The 27,478-nt window shown below is 43.6% G+C and overlaps 1 protein-coding gene across 3 annotated transcripts in view; it reads right to left on the reverse strand.

Annotated features, from left to right (window-relative positions):
* EXPH5 (exophilin 5) overlaps positions 1 to 27,478 on the reverse strand; it is a 93,174-nt gene that overhangs the window by 43,266 nt on the left and 22,430 nt on the right. The gene's annotated exons all lie outside the window — the stretch shown is intronic.

Below are 27,478 nucleotides of genomic sequence, written 5' to 3' on the forward strand. Positions count from 1 at the left end.
TATCAAATTACTTGGTCTACTTGTCTTAATCTCATTAATCTTCTTATGGAAACACCTTCATTTATTTGCTTTTTTTTTTTTTTTTTTGGTCAATTTATCTCCCCTTTGCCCAACTCAAATAAAATCCACGAGAGCAAGGACTTTGCTTGTCCTGTTTTCTGGAATGATGTCTAACATAGAGCGGGGACTCCATAAATTCTAGGTGAACAAATGAATACGAATTTGGGACACTCTTCTCTCTGGACCTGTATTTGTTCATCTATAAAATAAGGGGTCTGAATTTGAAGCTCCCAAGGGTACTTTCCCACTTCTAATGATTCTAAGCATGCTTTTGCTAATATTTCAAGGGGGTACAGCCTACTATTTAAGAACACGGTTAACAAATCCATATTTAGGTATGTCTGGGCTCTCACAGATTCCAGAAAATTTACAATTCCAGATTCAAACTGACAATATCTTTCTAGAAAACGAAGATAAGATAACATTTGGGGTTATTTATATCTAGCACCTCCGAGATGCTGCTGAATGTTATGGGAAGCATGCACATGGCACATCCTTCTGGAGGCAAGCAGTGGCCTGGGATTAAATGGTCAGCATATGCTGCCTGACAGCCACTGTGCTAGGTGCTTCCACGGGTGTTCAGTGAGGTAGGTACTACTATCCTCATTACATAGTAAAAAAAAAATTGAAACCATGAAATGCAAAAGAACATGCCTGTGGTTATCCCATGGAGAGTAAAAGAGCAAGGTTTCTGCCTAGCTTCAGACCCCAACTACTCAGCATGGTAACATGTGTTGAGTTATTCCAGTGTGAGCACAGATTATTTTCTGGAGTCTGAATTATTCAACACATGGCCTGTCTCTGCCCTTTTTTCATGCCAGTGGAATATCAACTCCCTAGCCAGAGTGCCAGACTTTCTGAACACACAGCAAGCAGTGACTAATATTTGAAAACTAGAGTTTTTAGCCTTTGCTTCTCACTTATTATTATTTTTTTAAGTAGGCTCCATGCCCGGCATGGAGCTCAACATGGGGCTTGAACTCACAATCATGAGATCAAGACCTGAGCTGAGATCAAGAGTTAGACACATAACTGACTCACATGAGCCACCCAAGCATACTCCCCACTCATTCTTCTTTACACAGACACTCAGACATCTTTCCACAGAAACGTGTAAGGCAAAAATTAATGCAAATTGTGTGTTAGGATTCTACAGTGTAGGGAAGGTGATTGGAGCTGCAAATGTGCAGATAAATCCCTCTTGTGAGGCTGTTACTAGCACAGCTGCAAGGCAGGTTAGAGCCAATAAGTTCTGATCCTTAGATAAAGCCTATGATCTCAACATCTTGGATTTGCTTACATATTATATTATTCACAGCTTCTTTCCAAAGACGACTACATCCTGAATTTTGCCACACCCTCTGTGCTGCTAGTTATGTAATCAGGTAACAAGACAGAACTGTACTCCTGTATATCTAGTGCATCCTGCCTTCATTTTCATGAATGAGAATGTAGACCGTGTTATTTTTTTCTCATATTCAGGCAACTTAATGCCAATTCTTAAAACATGCCTTGCCAAGGAAAAAATTCAGAAAGAGGAGCAGTCTCTGAGGAATCTAGGCAATCCTACAAGGTTGAAAGAAAGGGATGCCCCTATAACTTTATTCCAGATCCAGGCAGAAAGGTGACAAAACTACATTGTCTTCACTGTAATTAATACTCACATTTATCGTATTCAATTTAATTCACTCTTTGTATCATGCTAATTTACTGATGTTAGAAAACCAACTCAAATCCAATGTTCTGAAAGTAGCTTTAACTTTAAGAAACTTAATGCTGCATTCCCTCTCTCACTACCCCTACCCACACACTGAACAAATATGCAAGCCAGGACTAAAAAAAGAGGCATTACAAATAGCTATTCAGTCTTTGCTTCAGGGCACAGAATGGGAGAAAATGCCCTGAAGTCTCCTAAATTCCACCAATGTGAAAGTAATGTCCCTGCATCTCCAACAAGGGTAATGGAAATTCAGAAAGTCCAGGACTTGCAAATCATTTATCCAACACAGGATTCAATGATGAGGTCAAAGGAAGTTTGGACATAAGTTAAGGCTCATTGGTCTGGATCACAGTTTGTAATACATTTTCAAAAAGAGTTAACCCTTTTTTTTTTTAAATAAAGATTTTATTTATTCGTGAGAGACACAGAGACACAGACAGAGGGAGAAGCAGGCTGCTCGCAGGGAGCCCAATGCAGGATTTGATCCCGGACTGAGATCACGCCCTGAGCTGAAGGCAGATGCTCAGCCACTGAGCCACTCAGGGGTCCCAAGAGTTCACCCTTGAAATAATCCTTAGCAAGCTGGTATCACGATGGGTTGTTTTAAACTGTTTTCCTCCGTCTATTAACCTGACAAATCAACACTCCACATCATCAGAAATTACTGCAGAGTCACATTACAAAAGACTTTACTTTGAACATTTCCCCTGAATCCTTGAACTAAATGTTACCATTAGGAATATGACTGCTGATCAGTTATTTCAAACACACATAGTATACATTGGATTTTCTCATCCATTAAGAGTTTATCATGTTTTGTCTTTAGATGTAGCTACATTTATTTATTCAAACAAACTCCAAAAAAGTACTCCCAGAATGATTTTGTAACAAAATCAGTACCTGGGGGAAAGGAAGTAATGCTAGCAGTACAATGCATGTGTCCACTCCAAATTATGTAACTTATTTATGGAAACCTAACATCACTATAAAAGATATTTTACTGGTATTATTGTTATGTGTTATTTGCTATTATTTTAACTTTCAGACTCTAGAATTTAAATTCTTTTTGCTCAAAATCAATAAAATTTGAGATTATTCTTCATGCTGTGTTAAATGCTTTAACATAAAATCTAAATGGTCTTTGGAGAAAAGGCCTAAACAAAGCTTTATTATACAATAAAAATGATAATGTAACATTAGAGGCTATTGTGTACTTTAAATGAATATGTCCCAGTGTATCAAAAACAGGTACAGAATTGTACTCAACCAGTTAACAACCAACCCATTTCTCAAAAACGAAATGTCAGTGTAATGAAGCAGTAATGCTAGCTGTATTTCACAGAAGAAAAGTGGAAATGAACAGAACTGTTTTCTTGGTTTATGAATATAGGTGTGGACTAGTCTTTATTAACAATGACCTTAGATTTTAAAAGTCATCATCTATTTAGCTTTGAATCATTTTGGCTTTGTTAGCAAAAATGTTTATTTTCTTTCAGGTAGGATAAAAGAGTGGTTGGCACAGAAAAAGAAAACTGGATGTCTGATTCCCTCATCATTTTGTTTTTTGTTTTGCTTTAAATCATTCTGGCACCTCCACTCTCATTGCTAATATCCAAAAATAGGACGTGGTATAATGAATTAAGCATAGTGGTATGTCTGGGAGCCATGGACCACTCTTCAAGCCTACAGGCAGTCTCTGAAGCATTGGGATCCTGTCCCACTCATAGAAAAGGGGTCATGGGTAGTTGTGTTTTGGGTCATGTGACCCAAAATTTTTCAGATTCCTGGTCCTCATCAACGGAACCAGGAATTCACCTGACCTAAAAACTAAACAAGAGAAGGAATGCTGCCCAGCTGATGTGCTCTATTTTGGGCAGTGATTAACAACTAAATCATGTTCTTCCTCTCAACATGTCTTGAAATCATGATGACAAGTAAGACAAACTGAAGTCAACAGAGTCTGAGAGTCACATAGTGGGCAGGTGTTATGCGGTACTGTACGTAGAAGCCATGAGGCAACAGAGTCATGAAGAGGCTGGAGGCATGGGGCAGAGAGGAAAGTGGCAAAAAGAACATCAGCTGTGGCAATGAAAGTGACTCGGAGAAGCAGGGCAGAGCAGCCACACTGTGGCCGATTACCAGCCCCAGGGACCCGCACCAGAATATAGCTGTATTCTGATCAACAATCCCATTTCCGAACACTGGCTATGCAGAGTGAGGCTGTTCCTTGTGTTTCCTTACTGCTCCATCATGGACTTGCAGTAAATTGCCACTCATCTTCAGAGGTAAATGGCTGTGTGATCCTTGTCACCTGAAAGAGCATAACTAAGATAGCCAGCATAATCAACGAGTAGGAATCTGCTCATGAGGGAATTCTTCAGTGTTGAGACAGGAAACCCTAAATGTCCATTAAACAGGCTTTGATTTACTAATATACAATTTTAAGTTCTTTTTTTCCTAAGTATTAAAGTAAAATTACACTCAATACAGAAGATTTGGAAAAGTTTAAAGTAAATAAAAGCACTCATAGTCCCCACAGCCAGGGACCCTGCTGTGTGTGCCTCTGTCCATCCAGCATTTTAAAGCAGGGACAACAGGATGTTACATTGGTAGCCAGCCTGTCTCAGTTTTAGCTGAGGCATGAAAGCAAGAGATTCCGCACCTCCAAGCTAATTATGAGAAGACCAGTCAGGAGCACTTGCTTGGTAGGATTTATTAAAACAAACCAAGGAGTGCCTGGGTGGCTCAGTCAGTTGAGTGTCCAACTCTTGATTTCAGCTCAGGTCATGATCCCAGGATTGTGAGACTGAGTCCCAAGTCTGGCTTGGGACTACTGAGTCCCAAGTAGTCCCAAGTAGTCCTCAGTAGTCCCAAGTCTGGCTTGGGACTACTGAGTCTCTACTGAGCAGGGAATCTGCTTGAGATTCTCTCTCTCCCCTTGCTCCTCCTCCAACTCACTTGCATGCTCTGTCCTTCTCTCTTTCAAATAAGTAAATAAATCTTTCTTAAAAATGGGCTGGGACTTGAATAGCTATTTCTCCAAGGAAAGCAGACAAATGGCCAAGACATATGTGAAAAGATTCCGACATCAATAATCATTACGAAAATGCAAGTCAAAATCACAATGAAATATCACCTCCCACCTGTTAGAATGGCTACTGTGAAAAAAACAAAGAGAAATATTGGCAGGGCTGAAGAAATTGGAATCCTTAAGTATGCTATCAATGGAAATGCAAAATGGTGGAAAACAGTATGGAGGTTCTTCAAAAAATAAAATACAGCTACCATATGATCCAGCAATTCCAATTCTGCAAACACATCTGAAGGAAATTAAAACACTAGGTCAAGAAGTATCTGTACCTCCCATGAACATGGCAATATTACTCACAATGGCCAAGGTGTAGGAAGAATCTAAATGTCCATCAACAGATGGATTTTTATTTTTTTATTTTTAAAATTTTTTTTAAATTTATTTATGATAGTCACAGTCACACACACACACACACACACACACACACAGAGAGGCAGAGACACAGGCAGAGGGAGAAGCAGGCTCCATGCACCGGGAGCCTGACGTGGGATTTGATCCCAGGTCTCCAGGATCGCGCCCTGGGCCAAAGGCAGGCGCTAAACCGCTGCGCCACCCAGGGATCCCAACAGATGGATTTTTAAAGTGCGGTGTAAACATAACATGGAATATTACTCAGCCTTTAAAATGAAGCAAAGTAAAAAAAAAAAAAATGAAGCAAAGTCTGCAAATGTGAGAACATGAATGAACCTTGAGGGCATTATGCTGATTGAAATGAGCCAGACCCCTAAGAACAAATACTGAATGATTCTGCTTACATGAGGTGTTTAATACAGTTAAACTCATAGAAGCAAAGTATAGAATAGTGGTAGTAAGGGACTGGGGGAATGGAGAGTTCCCAAATATAAAATTTCAGTTCTGCATAAATGAGTAAGTTCTAGAGATCTGCTGACTAACATTGTGCCAATAGATGAAAACTCTTTATTATGCCCTGAAAACTCTGTTAAGAGGGTAGAGCTCATGTTAAGTGTTAAGTGTTCTTAACAAAAACAAAAAAATTCCAAAACCTTCTTGTTAAGGTTATGAGTCTCCTTACTCACATTGGGCCAGAAGAGTAGAGGAGTCTAGAGGGAGGAGTTTCAACAGCGCCACCCTTAGACCTTCACCTATGTTCCTTACTGTCTGAGGGAAAGGCTGCCTGGCGTCCAACTCTTGTGCAAGAAGAGGAAGTTTGAGAAGCTGGTGCCAGGTAGCTCAGAGCAAAGGGAGACTGAAGGGAGGCTGCTAAGCCGGCAATCAGTCCTCAGTTCTGGGGTTTCTCAGGCAGAAATGCTGTGTGTGTATGTCCCATGGATGAGACATGAGCCCTCGAAGAGGCTGAGGAGGTGTGGGGTTCTTTAAGTTCACACCCACTAGAGCTAGCTTGAGGTCAAAAGACTTGAGTGGCAAGAGGCTGTGGGTGAATCACTGGGCTCCTGGGGACATGGTGGGGTACACAGAGAGCCGGGGGACAGCACACCCTTTCATCCAGGAAGCTGAAGGAGAACAGAGTCTAAAACCTGCCACGGGCACACAAGACAAGAGGCAAATGTAAACTTCTGTCCAACCCAGAGGGTGTGGAAGCCATCCTACAGCTTTCCTGGTCAAGCAAGACCTTTCAGGGGTGGTCCCCCACACGCCCACCCAAACTTGTACCTCTCTGCCCATCTGCTCTCCACTTCATCCACTGAGGGATAGATAAGTAGAGGCTTTTGTGGGGAAAAAGGGAGGATCAAATCCCTTCTCACTGTCCAGGCTTCTCACTGCAGCACGCCATGGGTGTGCCAGTGGAAAGGCTGCTGCTCTGAATGAGGTCGGAATTAATCAGGGACCAGACAATCTAATCACCATATTGAATTGAGACCGTGTTTTGCGGCTTCAAGTGGCCAAAGGCTTTTTATCAACTAACAGTGAGCGGAAAAGTCATGGGACTGCTCATGTTTTTATCCAGTGGCATTTAAGGGCTAAACTACAGATGCTTTCTGATCAATATCCCAGGGGTCAGGTTTGTTCAACACGCCACTTACACATGTATACATTCTTTAAAAAGGCTTTTACACTATAAATACTGTTTTGCAGCCAACAATTCCCTCTTAGCATTATATTAAGAATGCTGTGCTAATCAATATTTTCTTGTCATTGTATCTCTTTTCCATAGTATATGTACCTAGTCCCTTATTGTTGGATAGAGGAGTTGTTTTTAATTTTCCCAACTATAATGTTGAAATGCACATAGTTCAAACCCATAAAATTCCTTGTGGTGGGACTGCTGAGCCAAAGGATGTACATGTTTTAGTGACTTATGAAATATATCACCAAATTGCTCTGGAGAAAGGTTATACCAAATTTTTCTCCAACAAGTAGATTCCATATGAGGGCCAATTTCCTCATGCCCTTGCCAACATGGGTCATTATTGTTCTTATTAATCTTTGATAACTTGGTATCTAATAAACAAAATAAAAAGGTTTTTTTCAATTAAAAATGTCAATTACTGGAGAGGTTGGCTATTATTTGATTTGTTCATTGCATATGTGTTTTTTGATGACTTATCTGCTCAACACCTTTGCTTATTATTTTAACCTGGGTGTCAAGGAAAATATTAGTTCTTTGAAGCTCAAAGCAAAGGACCAAAAGGGCATCAGAATTGGTAACTGCTGGTATTTGCTTCTGAATGTAGCTCACAGACTGGTCCAGGGTTCATCAAGCAGGGGTTCAGATTGGCTGCTACAACCTACCACAGAAGAGTGCTGAGGTTGTCTTCAAAGCACTGAATTTTCTAGGTTGTTTGCCTCCTGTTACTCTTGCCTCTGTCCAGGCTGTGGTGGAAACTACAAAAAGAGGTACCGTGTAGCCCAAGGACACAGACACTGTTGTCATAGACACTCTCTAGCTCTATCTTCAAATTTTCCTAGCCAACAGCCCAGACTGGCTAGGCTGCATAGAATCATGTCTGCATATATGTGAGGGTGCTGGGTGTGGATGGTGGGGCAGTCAGATGATGGGTTCTGATCTCTTTGTTATGTGGGCCAATCAGGTAACACCATGTGCCTCATTTTCCTCACCTGTCAAACTCAATTCTTCCCGACCAGACCCCTCACTTACCCATGTGGACTTGTCTCCCATCGTCCTCTCATTTAATGCTAGGTGCCGACCATTCCAACCCCTCCCAAGCTGCTCTTCTGCTTGCATTGCCCTTCCTGATCATGGTCTTTGTCCGGTGATCTAGCTCAGTGCTGGCACTTAGCTGAAGGATGGAGAATGTGTTTTCCGAGTAAAAACTACAATGAATTCAATTCAACTATAGTGAGCATTTACGTTTATAAAGATTCTGGGGATATACCAGGAAATGGAAGTGCTCACAGTGGGAAAAGATATACAGAAGAGCTGTGTTATAACACAGGACACGTTAGACCCTTAAAAGAAAAACAGTTGTGGGGAGGCTGGGTGGCTCAGTCGGTTGAGTGTCTGACTCTTGGTTTCAGCTCAGGTCATGATCTTGCGGGTCATGGTACTGAGTCCAGCAGCGGGCTCCATACTCAGTGCAAGGTCTGCTTGAGATTTCTCCACCCTGCCCCCGCCTTCCCCCCACACACTCTTTCTCTCAAAAATAAATCTTTAAAGTGAAATAAAATAAAAAAACCAGTCTCTCTACTCACAACACTTCTGACACTAAGTGGTTAGTGCAGACTCCTCAGCCCACAAGACCTGACCCCACTTCAGACACTAATCTCAAATCCAGGTGTCTGGTACTTCTGACTGACTGCCCAACGGCTGCTCTTTGGGTTTGATGATTTGCTGGAACAGCTCACAGAACACAGGTAAAGAGTTTACCTACTATTGCCAACTTATTACAAAGGATATTTATAAACAATACAAATGAAAAGTCAGATTAACAAATACATAGGACAAGATCCAGAAGCGTTCTGAACACAGGAGCTTCTGTCCCATGGGGTTGGGGGTATGCCACCCTCCTGGCACATGCACGCATTCTTGTTCACCAACCCAGAAGCTCTCTGAGCTTCATTGTTTAGGGTTCTTGTAGAGGCTTTATTACATAGGCATGATTGTTTAAATCATTAACCATTAATTAAATTAATTTCCTGCTCCCACCCCTCTCGTCCCTTCTGGGAGGTCAGGGGGTAGGGCTAATCCAGGTCCAATCCTCTAATCACAGGACTGGTTCCTCTGACTTCAACTCTCCAACTTCCAGGAGTAGTAGACTCAGGTATGGTTGAAATGAGTGTATTATGAATAGCAAAAGGCTGTCCTCTCACCCATAGCACTCCGGAAATTCCCAGGGTTTTAGAAGCTCTGTGCCAGGAACCAGAGACAAAGATCAAATATACATATTTCTTATTATATTACAATCATATAATAGAACACTACAACTCTTGCTTTGGGATCATAAAGGAGGATGGGATTAGTTCTGGGTTAGGGCTGAAAAAGCATTCACACAGATGGTGCTTTTTTAAAAAATTAACTTATTTATTTATTCATGAGAGAGAGGGGGGCAGAGACACAGGCAGAGGGAGAAGCAGGCTTCATGCAGCGAGCCTGATGCGGGACTCGATCCAGGGACCCTGGGATCATGCCCTGAGTGGAAGGCAGGCGCTGGACACCGAGCCACCAGGTGTCCCACAAAGATGGTTCTTAAAAGAGAGATGGGAATATATTGGAGTATACTGGAGCGGGCAGTGTCTGAGTCTGCTGCTGTTCCTTGCTAGTGACTCTCTTTCTTCAGTAAACATCAAATGCTTTGGAAAAGAGAGAGAGAGAGAGAGAGAGAGAAGGAAGGGAGGAGGAGGATAGTTGGAGGAAGTAAATAGGAGTGAAGGAGTAGGTTTTGCCTGTTTTTGTTTTGTTTCAGTGTTCATAGATTTTATTTCCTAGCCTTGTATTATGAGAAATGGTCCAAGCTTACTCATGGAGGTCAATCATTATCTATTAATATGTTATATATAATGCTGTCCTCTGTCATTGGGTGATAAATAAGAACCCCAGAAATCCTGAAATTCTTTCAATTTCTTTTAGAAATACATGACAGAAGGTTCGATACTAAGATCATGCAGGTCTTCTGGAAGCTTCCTATGCTCTCATATAAAGAACAGAGCTTGGAGGGGAAGTCAAAGATTTCTTTTTGTGACCTCATGCTTGTCACTCACACCAACACATGGGGTGGCTGCTCCTTGATTCAGCAGATTCACCTAAAATCTAGAGATAGGGAGAAAGACACTGCATAACCCTTTAGCACCTATTAACCTCTATGTATCACAAATGATTCTGTGCTTCTCTAGGTGTCATTCAGAATAGTAATAACAGTTAACCTAAATAAATCTCCCTCTTCTTGTGCAAGTTTAAAAAATTATTTTTAGCAATTTCTGCTAAAAAAATTTGTGAATAGATAGCAGAAGGAACTGAAGGGGAACAGATAGATCCCTGGGGAGAGAGGAGGGGGGAATGCCGGGGTGAGGACTACCCTCAGGAGCCAGCAGTTCCCTCCTTCCCCATAAACACCCTATTCTTTAGAACTTTAGCTCCCAATATGGGCAGGAATCTTTCTGAATTGCAGATTTATGCGACTAACTGCTAAAGTTTCTAAGTGTGTTACATAGAACTAAACTATGGAAGCCGGAAGCCATAAGAAGCCACAGTTAGGAGTCCTTCTCCCCCCCAGCCCCCTCTAACCAGCCTTCAAGGCCAGTCTCTTTACAAAGGAAGAACGTTCTCCTCATTTCAGCCCCCATCCATCTTTCTCTCACTCCCAAATCCTACCGTCTGTGCCACTCACTAGGTACTTGGTCATGTGCAGCATATTACTTAAATTGTCATGCCCTGTCTGCCCCAGTAGATCATAAATTTCTGGGGTTCTACATTTTGGATTTATCATAGCCAACTGTATAAATCATGTAAATAGTTGGTCCTCAAAATATTTGACAAGTATCTCTTATTTGAATGAAATGAAAATGTCACTAATCTTGATTCCCCAAAGATGCTGGGGCTTATCTAAGTAAACTCGCATCACGATTAACTTGGAACGAGCTACTTTTTTTCCTTTATCGTCATGCCTGCTGATACAGCCTTGCCACTTTGAACATAGAGATGTACATTCAACATATTCAAGCAAACTCTGGAATACCAGGGCCTGCCAGGTTTCATCCCAGTGCACAGCAGCTTACCTGGTCGGTGTTGGGTGACACAAGGTGGAATGATGGCTTTCTCTCTCTTGGTGACTGGACCAGATTCCAAAGCAAAAGCCCCAGCACCCTAGGCTGGCAGGTAGGGAACACCAACGGCAGGGATTCCCCACTTGCTGGAGTTGAGATACTGGCTGCCAACCCCATACAAAGAGAAGGGTACCTCCGAAAAGTCAACTTGCTGCTACTTCACCAAGAGTAACAGCCAGTTTAAGTGTCTTGTGGGGTTGTTGTAGTTTTGTTTTTTGTTTTTTTTTTTTTTTTGGAGGGGAGGAGGTTATTTCAATTATCAGTTGGCTTTAATTATTTTTGCTTAGAATGAGAGAGAACTAAAGCTCCTGACAGCAGTCCAAAGCGGACAGGGAGGAAATGAAGGCACCTGCAGCTTCCTCCGGCTGCCTGGGCACCTGCTGCCTGGCAGGCTGCTTGCCTCCGCCTACCTGCGCGGTGGGACCGAAGGCCAGTCAGTCCCTCCTCCACGGTCGGGTGGCTGCTGGCGGCTTCTACCCAGAAGTCCTCTGCTATGCCATCTGGAGCCGGAGAACAAGTTCCAGGCTCCCTTGCCAGAACTCTGCTGTGAATCCTGCCCACTTCTCCCGTCACCTCCAATCCTGGTCACGGGCCTTAAGCCTGACCTTCATTGCTGAGAGATAAAGTACATCATGAAATGAAGGATCTCAAAGTTCCAAAGCTGGTGGCTTTTAGTATGCAGATGTATTGCCGCCCCCTGGACTTCCAGAGTGGAAAGGCCACCTAAATCTACCCCCGTTTCAGTGTGAGCAGAAGGTCAGATGCCAAAAGCTCCTGAAAGCCAGAAACCTGAGTTCACGGTAACTCACTTTTCTCCCTCCCCAGCCGATCAGCCCCAAGTCCTGCTGATTTAACTTTGCAAATGCTTCTTAAGCCCTCTGCCCTTCTCTTCACCCCTAGCCAAAGCCCCTAAATATATCTCTTCTAACCCTGGCGTCACCCTCACCCAGAGCATCTACCCCTGACTGCTGCTCTGCTGCTCCAGGCATCCTAGTGGCTCCCCTGGGCCTCCAGTTGAGCGTCAGCCCTCCTGCCAGTCACAGGCTCTCGCTCTGTATTCCAGTGGTACCCACTACTGGTGATGCCTGCAACCCCCCAGAGTCCTCCCCATCTCTACATCTTCCCTGGTGCTGTTTGCTCCATCTGGAATGCCCTTCCCACTTTTATTCACCTCACACCCCATTTGGGACTCCATTCAGGCCTCATCTCCTCCAGCGAAGCCTTCCCTGAGACCTCAACTGGGGTTAAAGGGCCTCTGTGTCCCAGTGCGTGGCTAGCTTATTGTCTGCCACATGATAGTGAATACACTGGTTTTAAATCCTTCCCCCTTGCTGCACTGAGAGACCATGGAGAGCATTCTGTACTTCCAGGACTGGTTCGTGATAGGATCTCGAGTACATCTGCTAAATAAATGAGTGCTGCTCAACGGAAGGGTTGTTGAATCCATGATCTGGGGGGGAACATCTTACGGGGCTCTCACCCTAGAGAGGAACCTCTGACACGGCCTCCTGGAGCTGCCAGATGTGATACTGCTACTCCCAACACCTACGGTTGACAATTGACTGATGCGCGACAAAAAAGTCCTGCTGACTACCGCCTCCTAGGAAGGCATCCCAGGAAGGCAGGCGGAGCCACGCCAGAGGAGAAGTGGGGACCTGGCTACCTCCCCAAGAGACTCTGGCCCCTGGAGGTGGAGGAGCTTCCGTCTTTAGGGCTGCCACCTGTGAGTGGCTCAGAGAGTGTCAGACGAAGCTCCGATGAGCTGAGAACAGACAAGCGTTTTTTATCACTTTGATGATAAAACTATAATTGCTCTCAAGCACTGTTTGGAAATCGTGCTGTTTACAACACTTGTTCGTCAGTTCTTAGGTACATGCAAGTTGTTTATAATAAAAAGTTACGTTGATATATCTTCTCGTTCCCTCGAACTCTTCTGAAGGACCTGGAAGGCCAGGAACCAGGTGTGAGAAGCTGATGCAGGGAGGAAGCGGGGAACAGCAGGGCAGGGGGCTGCAGCCAGAGCTGGGCATCACCGGTTCGGATGCGAGCTAGAGCGCAGGTGAGGGTGGGGGCCGGGTGGCTCTGAAGGTGGAGACAGCTACCCTGGAGGGAATATGTTACTCATGAACCTTTTAAAGAATTTTGCCTGGATGGCAGTGGCAAGGCAATTAAACCGCTGCGGACAGACATGACCTAATTTATTGGCCTTTCCAAGTTGTCTTCTGAGGAGCCGGTGCTACTATAACCTACAAATAAGGATGCGTTTTGATGGGATGGGAGGGGAGGGGGCTGTTGCTAAGAACAAGGGAGAAAATTATGTCCCTGAGGAGGGAGGGCCCCAGGAGGCAGGGCAGAGTGCACGGGGGGGGGGGGGGTGGGGGGGTGGCCAGAGCCGCCCCACATTAGTGGCCACGGGAAAGGCCACAGTCAGAAAGGGCCCCAGTGGAGCGCAGGGCCCCCCGCTCAGCAGGGAAGCAGGACAAGCCCGTAGAGCCACGACTTGCAGGAAGCAGAGCTGCGCTTGGCCTCTGCTCATCCGCCCCGAGCCCCGAAGCTCGAACTCACGTGCAAACGCGGCCAGCATCGGAGACCTACCCCACATAGGCACAGGCCAGAGTCACCTTTGTATACCTTGCCCGGATCCGGAAGAAAGGAAGAAAACCACACATGAAATACACGACAGCGTTTGATTTTTGTTTTTTAAACAGACTGTTAAAGAGTTCTGCAGTTTGAAAGCCTAAAAATGGAAAGAAAAAAACCTGAGTCACCATCTGAACCCTGGCACGATTTAAATAAAATTGCTGGTTGTTGAGGGGATTTAATAGAGACCCACAGATGGTCTCAGGCCAGCTGGGAGCCTCTGGCGATGGTGTCTTCAAGCTCCCTGGCCTGTCTGGCGCCAGTAGCTCGGCAGCCCCCCCAACCCCGGGGTGTTCACCTGGGGGCCGAGGAGCAGGAGGCGGCAGGGACAGCTGCGTGGTGTGGACAGCGCTCGGGGCTCACGTGGATGTGTGCTTGTTTGGTGTGGCTGCGGGGGATGGGGGGAGGGCAGCTGGAGATCCTGGGGGCCCTCAGTCTGACCCCCTCGCTGCCACTGCAAAGATCTCTGCCCACATGTTCTCTCAACTGCTATTTAACTTCCTTAAAGCTAAGGTACTAACTTCCCTTCGAACTTGACCTTCTCCACACATGCCCATGGTCCCGTGTCTAGATCACATCACCCACAGAACACGCATCCTTGGGGGACCGCCGAGAGCCATGTTCTAGTCCCACATCCACCCCTGGACATTGCTATGGTCTTGAGACTCCTTGAGAAGATAAGGAATTAAGGATAATCATATCTGGGGAAAATAAGCATAATCATATTTGTTCTTTCTCCCTTAAAGGACATTGAAGGGGCTCAGGTGAAACGGTAGGCTTTAAAGCATGCCTATTTAAGATGTCATCAGCCAAGTATTCCTGAATAATCACAGATTCAGCACAGAGAGGTACATAATTCCTTCAGCTTGCTTTTGGCCAGTTGTGCTAAAACCAGGCTGCTTTTCCCTTTCAGAAACTCTCTGGGCTTCCACATTGCCTTCTTCAGCTATTTCCTCCTACTTCCTCACAGTGAACATGACCAGCCAACAGCCATCATGAAAACCTGTGGCTAGAGCAAGGGAGCAGGTTCACACGAACAAGATCTAAGCCGCTTGAGGATATTACAGCACTTGTGTTTGTATATAACCCACACTTAGTGGGCAGTTAAACAACACAAACAACAAAACATAAAAAGCAACTCTTCCCATTGCCAGACTAAACAGCTCCAGGGAAAGAAGGTCTTTTTGATCCTACCAAGCAATTTTAAAGTGGGAAAGCACCAGAGACAAGCTTTATTACGTCTGCATCAGGCACAGCCCTCTCACCTGGTCTCTGCTAGGACTGCAGGCCTTCTCCTCCCAAACCACAGGGTTTCCTGAAAACCAACACTCCCTCACCTTATGCAATGGAGTGGGGCGTAGGAAAGATATGCCAGGTGCAGTCAGTGCCCAGCGCCCGGGCAGTCAGGCCAAGATCCCCTCCTGCATATTAGAGTCATCTGGGGAGCTTTGAGGTAACCCAGGGCCAGCCTGATCGCAGGCCAATTAAGCCAGAATGTCGAGGTACGGCCTGGCCTTGGTAGTTTGAAGAGTTTCCCAGGGAGTTGTCATTTCGGCCAGGTTCTAAAACCTTTGTCTTTGCAGAGCCTGTGCGCCGAGACCTGTCATCATAGAAGCCAAGACACCAAATATCTTAGTGGACAGGTGGGCACACAGAGAAAGGAAGTGCAAGCCCCTCCTCAGCACCTGCCACACCCACGTGATATCCCTTTTAGCTGAACTAGATGGTCCATGGCCCTGTTCAGGAAGCCCAGCGCTATGCCTTCCCTCAGGAGGTGCTACATCTCTAGGTGGGCCGGAGGTGCATCGTGCGACCTGGCATGATGGTCATGAGCATGAGGATCTGGACCGGAGAATGTGAAAAGCAGCAGCCAGTCGAAGAATCAAGGGCACCCCGGGACGAGGAGAGCATGGGCTGTGAAGATGCAAGCAGAGCCTGTGGCTAGGACCTGGAGCCGTCTCGGATCCCCAAGCCCCTCAAATTTCAGCTTCAGTCCCCATGTAACCTTTCTGCAAAGCCCTCTGGCTGAGTGTGACTCTTCTTTCTACCCAAAGACCCTGACTCACAGGAGCATGATGGAAACTGAGCAGGGCATTAGGAAGAACACCCAGAAAGGCAGGGAGAAGTAGCAGCACAGAGAAGCAAGAGCAGAATAGGGCAACTTTCAAAAGGTGCAGAAGCAAGAGAAACTAAAAGAACACAGAATGGGCATGGACAGGTATACAGGCTAACAGGAAGGAAAACGCATACAAATCATCTGGCAGGAAGCAAAGCTTTAGCAATGTAAGCCTGGGCAGTGAGAAAATGCGACTACATTTCTTCTTCTTTTTTTTAAGAATTTATTTATTTATTCATGAGAGACACAGAGACAGAGGTAGAGGCACAAGCAGAGGAGGAAGCAGGCTCCATGCGGGGAGCCCAATGCGACCCTGGGACTCTGGGATCATGACCTGAGCCAAAGGCAGCCGCTCAGCCGCTGAGCCACCCAGGTGTCCCTCGGACTACATTTCTATAGGACAAAAGAGGACCACGGAAATGGGACAGAAGAGAACATGGCACGGCCCTGGCCCTGCTCTGCTCCGAGCTGCTCGCAGATGGCTCTGTGAGCTGCGTTTCCAGGCTCTAGCCACAAGTCAGATGCTTCCAGCTGGCTTCAGGCAGGCCCTGGCAGGAGACCGGAGGGTCAGAAGAAGGAACCAGCAGGGTATCCTCCGCCTCCCTCCGCCTCCCCCACTTCTGGCAGTGATTGCCCCCCAAGTCTCCAAATCCCCAGACAGGTCTGCCACGGCTGCTTGCAGTTTCACGTGGGAGATCGCAGCTGAGGCTTGGCTAACACCACCGGCTCCCTTTTCCTCTGCAGCCAGTGGTGGCCAGAGCTGGCTTGTACTGGGCACAGTGTTAATACTCAGCGATCCCGCCAGCTGGTTGTGCCGCTGTTGCTAGAGCTTGAAATTGGCCAGTGCTACCCACCAAGGGGAGCCAGTTACCAGCACATCCCTACCTCCAGGCTTCTGGCTGCTTGTCCCTGCCGTGCCTCACTGTCCCTTGGTTGGTTTCTCTGCCTCTTTTTATCACCATGGAAGCAATGCACTTCACTACAGTCTATTTTGAATAAGGAGGAGTTTCTCTTTTCCTGGCAGGACCCTGATTGATGTGCAGACAGCGATCTTCTAAAGAGCTTTACAAGCTCCCTTGAGAGCAGTAACATTAAATTCACAACATGTGAAGTTCTACTTTTGTTTGCTCGTTTGTCTAGTAATCCTGTTGATCATTTATCCTTGTGATTAATCTTTAAAGCAAATTAATTTTGTGATAAATTAAACCTTCTGCCACTGTAACAGGGTATGGGTTTGATTATCAAAAGAACCAGATCTAAAAGACAACCAGGTCACTTGATGTAGAGCTTAGGATGAACGGTCTACCCTGGGTTGGGGCTGCCACCTGACATAGGAAATGGGAAGAGGAAGGAAGTGAAACATGACCCATCATCTATGAGTACTAAATATGTGCAAAATCACACTTTTCTGTATGGAAGCATTTTCCCTACAACTTTCTTCTTAGCTTCATGATAGCCTGATTCTACAGCATTTGCCTCGCCAGCACTTTGTTGCTGTTATTGTTTGTTCGTTCCCTGGTTCTTTTGCTAAAAGGAACAATCACAGGCCTCAGAAGCAGATGGAGATAAATGGTACCAGGACAATTTGCTAGTCATCTGCGGGGGGGAAAATCAGCTTATATAATTATCCTATTTTAAAAATAAAATATATATCAGATCATGAAAAAGTTAGTTTTAAAAAAAGATTTTAAAAGGTAAAGGTGGATATTGACCTAATCTCTAGATGTGAGAACTTTCTAATCTTAAAAAGAACATTTTTAAATATTTGGCACATTTTGTTATATAAAAATGGAAGAGCGCCTGAGTGGCATGGTCAGTTGAGCTTCAGACTCTTGGTTTCAGCTCAGGTCATTGTGTCAAGGTTGTGAGATCAAGCCCCACATCAGGCTCTGTGCTCAGCGTGGAGTTGGCTTGAGATTCTCTCTCCCTCCCACTTGTGCGCTCTCTCTCTCTCTCTCTCTCTCAAATACATAAGTAAATCTTAAAAAAATATTTTTTTAATGGAAAATAATTCCCTCTGCTTTCAGATAAGTAGAAGTGCAAACTGAAGACTGGGAAATGTATTTGTAATAAATAGGACAAAAGTCTATTTCCTTGATAGAGAAACATATAAGTCAGTAAGAAAAAAAAAAAAACCACACTGAGATTCTATGTTAAACAGTGTTGGATGCCTTCTAGAATCTATTCCCCTAGTTACTCTCCTTTCTGGTTTTGCTGTGGGCAGCAAAATGTTCAGTTTCAGGGGAGGGATGGTGATTGGTCTAAACCTAACATCTGAATTCCATTTCTTAATTTCTCAATTCCCTTGTGGTGAGGGTGGCCTTATGACCTGGTTCTGGTCAATGAGACATAGGGAGGAATTGGCTGGGATGGCATCTGGAAAAGCTTTTACTTCCATGTTAAGGGACAAGCATAATTGGCTCCACAATATCCCCTTCTTCCTGTCTTGGATAGGAATGTGATGTTCAGAGCAGTTGCAGCCATTTTGTGTTGCAAGACACTATCCTGACATCCTAAACCACTAAACCAACCAGTGGTTGTATATTTCCAGATATCTTGTCATGTCAGAAAAATTTATTCCCAATTTGTTAAAGCCATGGTTAGATCTGTTATGTATAACAAGAGGCATTCTGTATCTGAATACAAATTCTGAAATAAAAATGGGCAAAGATATGAATAGGTAATTCATAAACATATGAAAAAAGTTCAAGCTCATTATAACTAGTGCTAGATACTAAATCAAGTTAAAAAAATTTTTTTGCCTACAAAATTAGCAAAGATTTTTTTAAAAATAATAATATCATCTAGTGCTAACAAGGGTATAGTGAAATAGAAGGCTTCCCACACTGGCAGTCAAGGTGAAATCTAGTAGAACATTTTTTGGAAAAATAATTTGGTAACATGTAATAAGAATTTAGAAAATATATTATAAACTAAGGATTCTACTTTGTGGAATTTACTCTAGAGAGAATTTAAATTGAACTAAGGATGTAATCATGAAGGTTTGTCACAGTGTTATTAAAGCAATAGGAAACAAAAAATTAAGAAAAAATCAAAGTGGCTAAAATACTACAATAATTAAATTCTAAAATATATACAGTAGAATAGTATGTGGTCACAAAAAATAATGTTGACTATAGTCTTTAATTTGAAGGAGTTACTTTCAGGTTAGATGTTACATAAATAAACAAAATAGGCATAGTATTACAACCTTATAAAGTCATGTGGGTGAAAATGGTTTGATGATTCCTAAAAGGTTAAATACTAAATCACCCAATATCACAGTAATTCCACTCCTGGGATGGGGTTGGGGGGAGGAGGGGTAGAAATGAAGAGTAACTAATAGGTTTTATTTTAGGTGATGAAACTATTTCCAGCCTTGTGCCCAACTATCCCAACACCATTTGTTGAAAAGACTATCTAGCCTTCATTGACTTGCCTTTGCATGTTTGTAAAAAAAAAAAAATCAACTGGCTGTATTTTGGGGCCTATTTCTGGACTCTATTCCATTCCACTAATCTATGTCTTTCCCTTCACAAATACTATGCTATCTTGATTACAGTGGCTTTATAGTAAGTCTTAAAATCAAATAGTGTGATTCTTCTAACCTTTCTTCTTCTTTTTAAAAATTGTTTGGTCTATTCAATCCCTTTGCTTTTCTAATTGCTCATTCCTATTATATGGAAACTCAAAAGAATTGTATATTTTGATCTTGTATCCTACCACTTTGCTAAATTTACTTCTTAGTTCTAGGATTTTTTTTTTTTTTGGTAGATGTTTTTGGGGGATTTTCTTGGTAGACAATCATGTCATCTGCAAATAGGGATAATTTTATTTCTTCCTTTCTCATATGTATGTCTTTTATTTCTCTGCCTTGGCTGATACTTGCTAGGACCTTAAGTATGACGTTGAATTAAGAGTAGTGAGATTGGGACGCCTGGGTGGCTCAGCGGTGGAGTGTCTGCCTTTGGCTCAGGGCCTGATCTCAGGGGCTGTTGGATCAGGTCCTGCAACAGGCCCCCTGCGGGGAGCCTGCTTCTCCCTCTGCCTCTGTCTCTCTCTGTGTCTCTCATAAATAAATAAATAAAAATCTTAAAAAAAAAAAAAAAGAGTGATGAGATTGTACATCTTTTCCTTGTTCTAGATCTTAGAAAAAATACAGTCTTTGACCATTTGGTATGATGTTAGCTATAAATATTTTTGCAGATGCCTCAGGTTCTATTTCTTTCTTGCCAAGAGTTTTTATCATGAATGCACATTCAATTCTGTCAAATGCCTTTTCTGCATCAATTAATGTAATCATGCTTTTCTTCTTTAGACTGTTGTATGGTAAGTTCATAGTAATTTATTTCAAAATACTGAACCAGTCTTATTGTTACACTGCGTCCTCAAAAAAACATAGAGTCCTAACCCCCAATACCTCAGAATATGACCATATTTGGAGATAGGGGCTTTACAGAGGTATTCAAGTGAAAATGAAGTTATTAGGGTGCATTCTTTTTTTTATTTTTTTTTAAAAAAGATTATTTATTTATTTATTCATGAGAGACACACAGAGAGAGGCAGAGACATAGGCAGAGGGAGAAGCAGGCTCCATGCAGGGAGCCCGATGTGGGACTCGATCCCAGGACTCTGGGAACAGGATCTGAGCTGAGGAAGATGCTCAACCACTGAGCCACCCAGGTGCCCTGGGTTAGAGTCCCTTTAAATATCATGTTCAAGCCACCTGTAACAGTTTGGAGCATATCCTTACAAAATGCATACATGCTTTCCAAAACATACTTGGTTGCCTACAGTGTTTCCTATGTATGGCAGATTCCACTAGTTGTATCCTAGCAACCCTTAGGCAATTTTCCTAAATAATAAATTTTAGTAGAGCACATGGCAACCTAGGATTGTGTGTTCTCTAATGTCCTGGTTAGCAAAAATAAGAGAGTTTTGACATGAAAACATCTCAATGCTGTCACAAGCTAGATGGGCAGTGTGTGGCTAATCACATCAACCTCTTCACGCTCCATGGTTGGAGGCAGGACTGTGCAGTAATTAAATTCAGACGGAGTTCGCAAATCCAGTACTTCCTGCACTGGTATCTCAACCAGGTTACTTACCCTCCCTGAGCTCCCTCAGTAGAAAGGAGATAAAAAATATCCCTTCACTTATCAGGCTGTTGTGGGAATTAAATGAGCAAATGCACATGAAGAGTTTAGCACAGAGCAAATATTAGCTATTACTACTGCTGTTATCATTAGCTTTTGAAAAAGACAGAAACACCTGCCCTATCGATTATGATGAGACAAAAAACAAACAAATATGAAAGACTTGAAAAGCTGAAGGACTTATCATGTCACACAGCCCCCAAACCTTGGGGTATGAAACTGTAACATGATGGTCGGAACACATGTATTGCCCAGGGAGACCAATGCACCGCAGTAACTAGACAAGAAAGTGATTGAGAGAAAGATCTCCCCAAGGATTAAAGGAATGAGCTAAATTGGATGTTACTGGAAACTGTAGACACCTGAGAGATCAATGGTAATCCCACATCTTGTTAAATTATCAGAACACACAAGCCTACATGGCATCCCTGTAACTTCTAGGGGATTCTCATGGTGCCTTCCCCAAGGCCACATAGGGCTGCTGGAGGGCAAGCTACCCTTACACGCACACTTCCTCTAATAGGACTCACCACCAACCACAGACCGAAGCCATCTGCGGCAGAATCTAGGTTTTTATTTTCTGCTGTATTTTCAGAGCCAACACAGCGTCTGGCAGTACAGTACAGATGTCCCATAAATAGGATCCCGAAGTTTCCTGAAAGTCTCTCTGTTAGCCAGCGGCAGACTTCACTGGCTGGGAGAGTAGAGGACAGGCAGAGAGCCTAGGACAGGACACCGTGTGTCCGGCTTTTAACCTCTGCAGGTTGCTACGGCGTCCACAGCTACAGGCACTTCAGCATTTCGATATATACAGTCCCACTGGGACCGAGCCACAGCTCCAGGACGCGCATCACTCAGAAACTAAGTTCTGGAAAGCCCTCCTGGGCTGCAGCCTTGCCACTGAGCTAACAGAGTCTAAATTAAGACATGCCATTTTACAACTTTGATTACATCAGGTGCTGTGCCACCTTATACTTTCTAAGTTTTCTGCAATAGGAAAAATAAATATTTTTGATTTAATGACATCTGTGAGCTGAGTGGTTGATACAATCTCTTGGTACTTATTTCAGTTACATTTAGGAGGCAGGGGTGGGTGGGGTTGGGGGTGGTGTGGGGGATGAGAAGTAGGTAGTTGTGTTTTTCAAAGACGTGAAAAAAGTAAGATGCTTTTTAGTTTCTATATATTAAATATGTATGTACATATACATATATATTATGTGTGTTTGTGAATGCACACACCCATACACACACACACACACACACACACACTTTCCTCCAAGATGTGAGAGAAGTACAGGGAAAATTGCCACCTGCCAATAAATGGTGACTCAAACTCTCAGCCATTTTTTTCTCACTGTGGCTAAAACCACAGCCTGTGCAGGGTCTGAGAAGTCATTCCCAAGTAAATACCCCCAGGAAAAACCCTCTCCACAAGGAGTGGAACTGTCAGATTGGAATTTCATGGTCATTTCTACCTCTTGAGCTGGCTCTTGAAGTATTTCTGTAGGACAGATTCCAGACTCACAGGACAGAACCGGATAAATGTGACACAGACTTGTGTGCTACGGGGTTCAGAGGTGGGAGGAACCCCATCTAGCTGGGGAAACACGCTGAGAGTGAGAAGTCAGGAGAGAAGCTAGGACTGCAGAAGCCTCTGGCCCTGGCCCCTGCAGGCCATGAATTCCCCCATGGAGTTTTCTCTGGAGGCCTATTACAGGCAGGCACCTTGCCTATCCGTGGCGTCTCTGTCCCCTAAGACCAGGAACCCAATACCCTTGCACTCACCTGGCTTCCTAGAGCCCCTGGGGGTGGCATGTGCCCAGCATTCCTGCCCAGCCTACCTGTCCCTTCCCCATCCTGGCAGTGCAGACAAGATGCCCTCACGGCTGTCAGGGCAAGCCCCTATCTTCCAGCAAACACTCACTGCCTATTTGACACGTGCTGGGAGCTGCCCCAGAGATTCACCAAAAGGAGAAGCATAGATATTTGCCTTTTTTTTTTTTTCCTGTTTTGCCTATTTTCAAGAAACTACAGCAACACACAGGCAGTATTTTGTGTTCTGCTTTTTTTTTTTTTTTAACAGAACAATGCTTCCCATGCATTTCCCCACAATTCTTGAGGTGTCTATATAACCTTGACAACAAAGTAGTCAGAAAATGTAAAATTAAAATATCACACTGGGTAAGATACAATTATCTCCATAACTATCCATTATGACTGCACTTTTACTAGACATTTAGATTTGAAATTTTCCACTATTTTGCTATTATTTTCCTACTATTTTGTCATTTCGTAATACTGCAATGAATATCTGTGGGTATATGTCTTCTTTTCCCTTAGAGAAAAATACAGTATAGTGGAAAGAGTCAGATTTGGGTCAAATTCTAGCTCTGTCTCATAGGATCTGTGTGATGACCTTGACACATTTCAGTTTCCTTTCTGTACAAAGCCATCAACACTACTTACCCCAAAGGATGGTGGTGAGGATTATTCAATGCTGATGGGTAAAAGCATTTTGAGATAGATCTGGATTTAAAATCTGGCCCTTGGGCACCTGGGTGGCTCAGTGGTTGAATGTCTGCCTTTGGCTCAGGGCATGATCCCAGGGTCCTGGGATCAAGTCCCACATTGGGCTCCCCATAGGGAGCCTGCTTCTCCCTCTACCTATGTTTCTGCCTCTCTCTCTGTGTCTCTCATGAATAAATAAATAATATGTTTTTTTAAAATTCTGGCTTTCACTTAACTTGGACAAGGTATTCAACCTTTGTTAAGCTGTTTCCTTTTCTGTGAAATTGAAATTCAACTGTGTACATAATGGGGCTATGGGCCAATTAATTAAATACATGTAGCATGCTTAGTACAGTGCCGAGTATACAATAGGAGATCCATAAATGTTGGCTGTCATTATCAGAGTAATTACTAAAAGGCATAAATGCCTTGATAAATGCTGGTGTGGCCACCTTCTCCTACCTCAGCCTCCTACTGATGAGAAATATGCAAGAATTGGAGATTGGGTCAAGGGTAAGGCATATCTTTATAGGTAGCACCATACTGTTCACCAAGAGGACTGCACACCACTAACAATATGCTGAATCTATCCATTTCATGCCCATCCCCACCAACAGTTTTTTTTCTGTTATTTTTAAATACTTCATTTAAATACTTCATTTCTCAGCTATTGTGTGGGTGAACATTTTCCTGCAATGTTTCATTCAAAGTTGGGATATCTTCTAGCATGAACACCTTATTTTTGTGTTTTGCCTGTTTATCATTTTGAATCTTGATGTTTTTCTTCAATATTTGAATAAACTCTTTATATATCAGGAACATAATAATATTTAATGCAAATACCTTCCCAAGTAAGCTGGAGCCAGAGAGATCTGGTACCCATGAGAGAAGATCTCAGGAAGTTCTGTGTGTTCACGAGCATTTCTGTGGGGGCGGGGTGGTGGTGGTGGTGGTGGTGGTGGTGGTGGTGGTGGCTGTTAGCCCTCATGGTGATCTCAGTTACTCTCACATTAATCTCTGGGCATCTCTGGATCTGCATGACACTGTAGTTCAATGTTTCTAACTATACAACAGGTCTTAAATATGTTGTAAGATATTCAAGTCTACCATAGATGAAACTAAATTCTTCAGTTGTCCCCCAACCAGCAAACTTTCCAAACTTCTCCATTTGGTCTTTTAATATTCTAGCCAAGACATCTTGAGGGACGCCTGGATGGCTCAGTGGTTGAGCATCAGCCTTTGGCTCAGGTTGTGATTCCGGGGTCCTGGGATCAAGTCCTAAATGAAGCTCCCCATAGGGAGCCTGCTTCTCTCTCTGCGTGTATCTCTATGTCTCTCATGAATAAATAAAGTCTTTTAAAAAAGAAAGACGGGATCCCTGGGTGGCGCAGTGGTTTAGCGCCTGCCTTTGGCCCAGGGCGCGATCCTGGAGACCCGGGATCGAATCCCACGTCGGGCTCCCGGTGCATGGAGCCTGCTTCTCCCTCTGCCTATGTCTCTGCCTCTCTCTCTCTCTCTCTGTGTGACTATCATAAATAAATAAAAAATTTAAAAAAAAAAATAAAAAAATAAATAAAAAAGAAAGACATCGGGCCGCCCGGGTGGCCCAGGGCGTGATCCTGGAAATCCAGGATCGAGTCCCATGTTGGGCTCCCTGCATGGAGCCTGCTTCTCCCTCTGCCTGTGTCTCTGCCTCTCTCTCTCTCTCTCTCTCTGTCTCTCATGAATAAATAAAATCTTTAAAAAAAAAAAAAAAGAAAGAAAGGTATCTTGAGAATATTTCTCAAGTACTCCTCCTCCCCACCCGATTTTCTATAGTTAGCATTAGGCTACTTCACTTTTATGAAAGACCTACATTAATACCTGTTTTTGCCAAAAAATTAAACCTGAAAAAGATTTTGCTTTTATGAAAAAAGGTGAAAAGCAAAAAAAAAAAAAAAAAAAAAAGAATTTAGCATATGTTTTGCAGGAGGCAGCACATACCCCAAGCAGCCAGAGTGGCACTGCCAAGCTCCTTCCTGGAGGAGCTATACTCAGCATCTCAGCACCAAGATGCTGTCAGTTTTTTTTAGTGGTTTACTTTTTGTTTTTTTAACTTTTTAAAAGATTTTATTTATTTCCTGGGAGAGAGAAATCTCTTTAAAAAGAGAGAGCAGGGGAGCAGCAGAGGGAGGAGAGAATCTCCAGTCGACTCCACACTGAGTGCATAGCCCATTGTGGGGCTCCATCTGATGACCCTGAGATCAAGACCTAAGCCCAAATCAAGAGCCCACCCACTGAATGACTCAGGGACCCTAAGCCACAGTAGTTTTGAACTGTGTTTGTAGACATTTGTGCTTTATCTTGATTTATTTTGTGCATGATTTATCAAGATGTGTCCTACGGTTTCAGAAAAGCCTAAGAGTTTATTTTTGGTGTTTGGGAGTGCTCAGAAACTTTTCCATATAAATGCATGGTAATTGCTTCTTTGCTTTATGCGATCTGAACTTTTGAGGCTTTCAAAGGAAATGCTTTATTTTTGGATAACAGGGCAAACCTGCACAGCAAAAAGACCTCCCAGTCTCTCACACAAGCCTGTTGTACTGTCTCCTAAATAATGCTCCTGGATGATAAGTCATGTGTTCTGACTTTTGATTTGGAAAATATGATCACACATATCAAGAAAATGAGCAGAGGCAGCCAAGTTGACATGTTATCTCAGGCCTTCTCCTCATGCCATTATCTGCTAAAACCCATGCACGTCAGCTGGTACACCAAAAAACGCCAGGGAGATGGCTATCCTGTGATGGGTGTCTGACAGTGGGATTCAGGAATTAACCAGAGGGAAAGAAAGTACTAGAAAAAATTGCCTTGAGCATCTGGCCCAAGTGTCCACTGTCCTTAAATGATTTTTATATTTTAATGGTGATGTTTTTTAAATTATTGGAGTGATTATTTTTAACAGTTTAATAGTTAGCAGGATTGATTTTGTCTTAGCATTATGCCTTTTTCTTTTCATGCCCCAGTTAGGATGAGTGCAGTGAAATCAGAAAGGGTGTTTCAGCCTTCCTTTTACAGCCCAGCTCGATGATCTTGCACCTAGCTGTAGTTCTAGTTCCCCCTAAAGGCGGCTCCCCAGGAAACACAACCGGAGCACCGGGTCAGATAGAAGTCAAAATTCTCTTGAATGAAAATCAAACTAAAGAATCTTATTATTTCTAGAACCACAGTTCGTGAGAAGCCACGCCGATGATAACATCTCACGTTGAAGCTTTCTTCCCTCCTGTTATTTCCTAATTCTCCCCTAATTTCCCCATCACTTAAGGAGACCCATCCTCTCTAGAGACAATAAACACTTTCAAAGACACACACCGAGAGCCACTAGTTCCTTAGTTCTTTTGGAAAACGTGTTGAAAACAAACTACATACTAAAGTTCTCCTCCTCGAGGCTGGGCGTGCCTGTGTGTAGGGCACGTGTGGATGTGAGTGGGTGTGGACATACTGTGCTCACACAGGTAGGAAATGATGGAGCCTACTTTTTGAAAAGCAGAGTATGATGGTGTGAAATACACATCCCCGCACTTCAAATATTCATTTCTCCCCGTAAGGGCTGTATCTGCTGGAGATGAGGGAAGATGGGACTTTGAGCTCAGGGTATTCTAATCACTTCTATAAAGACTAACTAGGATTTCCCATGTGAAGAGTATTTTGGGACTTTTTTTGGGGGGAGGGGGTGCCGGGGTGGGCCGTAGAATCTTTGGAAGGAAGTGGAAACCTAGAACCGACATCACCAAGAAGTTGCAAGCAAAATGGCTTTCTAAATTCCAATTAAGGACACACTTTTTGGTCTGAGTGATGCCCCGAATTCCTTCCACAGTCAGTTGGACAAGGCCTTGAACGGGTCTATTCTAGACTTGGTGAGAAAGTCCTTGTATTCAGTGTGGCCTATCCCACACTCTCCCAGGAGAAAAACTGGTTAATTGACATCCCAGGCAATCACCGGCCCA

This window comes from Canis aureus, chromosome 3, assembly GCF_053574225.1.
Source record: "Canis aureus isolate CA01 chromosome 3, VMU_Caureus_v.1.0, whole genome shotgun sequence".
Classification (NCBI taxonomy): domain Eukaryota; kingdom Metazoa; phylum Chordata; class Mammalia; order Carnivora; family Canidae; genus Canis; species Canis aureus.